Raw genomic sequence first — 962 nt, 5'->3', positions numbered from 1 at the left:
CTACGGAGACGAGTTTAACGCGGTTTCCACCCCTCCCTCTCAACCGCACCAGTGCACGCTTGCCGCGCCACAACGCCGACGCTGGACCCGTGAATCGTGAGCACCCAGCTATGACTTACCGCACTCGTGCAAAATAATAAAACACGGTAAATATATTACTTACACGTGCGTTTTGTTTTGCAAGCGGCGCGAAAAAAATTAAAAAGGGAATGCAACACGAGGACTTCCCAGGAGGTCACCCATCCTAGTACTACTCTCGCCCAAGCACGCTTAACTTCGGAGTTCTGATGGGATCCGGTGCTTTAGTGCTGGTATGATCGCATCCGACATGTTACCCCGGTCTTCGTCCCTTGTCCTTGCCCCTCCCAGCTCCACTACAAAGACGATTGTACATTGCTTTGGCCGCTCCCTCTCAACTACGGAGACGAGTTTAACGCGGTTTCCACCCCTCCCTCTCAACCGCACCAGTGCACGCTTGCCGCGCCACAACACCGACGCTGGACCCGTGAATCGTGAGCACCCAGCTATGACTTACCGCACTCGTGCAAAATAATAAAACACGGTAAATATATTACTTACACATGCGTTTTGTTTTGCAAGCGGCGCGAAAAAAATTAAAAAGGAGAGGTCACCCATCCTAGTACTACTCTCGCCCAAGCACGCTTAACTTCGGAGTTCTGATGGGATCCGGTGCTTTAGTGCTGGTATGATCGCATCCGACATGTTACCCCGGTCTTCGTCCCTTATCCTTGCCCCTCCCAGCTCCACTACAAAGACGATTGTACATTGCTTTGGCCGCTCCCTCTCAACTACGGAGACGAGTTTAACGCGGTTTCCACCCCTCCCTCTCAACCGCACCAGTGCACGCTTGCCGCGCCACAACGCCGACGCTGGACCCGTGAATCGTGAGCACCCAGCTATGACTTACCGCACTCGTGCAAAATAATAAAACACGGTAAATA

At 52.5% G+C, this 962-nt stretch overlaps 1 non-coding gene and 1 pseudogene across 1 annotated transcript; both read right to left on the bottom strand.

Moving 5' to 3' along the window:
* Positions 1-206: 206 nt before the first annotated feature.
* On the bottom strand, positions 207-325 carry LOC119347266. The gene has a single exon (XR_005168233.1). It is a non-coding gene; the product is annotated as a 5S ribosomal RNA (ribosomal RNA).
* Positions 326-594: 269 nt separating this feature from the next.
* On the bottom strand, positions 595-718 carry LOC119347267 (annotated as a pseudogene).
* Between the last annotated feature and the right edge of the window lie 244 nt (positions 719-962).

Source organism: Triticum dicoccoides, unplaced genomic scaffold, assembly GCF_002162155.2.
Source record: "Triticum dicoccoides isolate Atlit2015 ecotype Zavitan unplaced genomic scaffold, WEW_v2.0 scaffold61998, whole genome shotgun sequence".
NCBI lineage: Eukaryota > Viridiplantae > Streptophyta > Magnoliopsida > Poales > Poaceae > Triticum > Triticum dicoccoides.
Note: the sequence above shows the minus strand (reverse complement) of the source record. Positions and strands in the feature narration are given on the sequence as shown.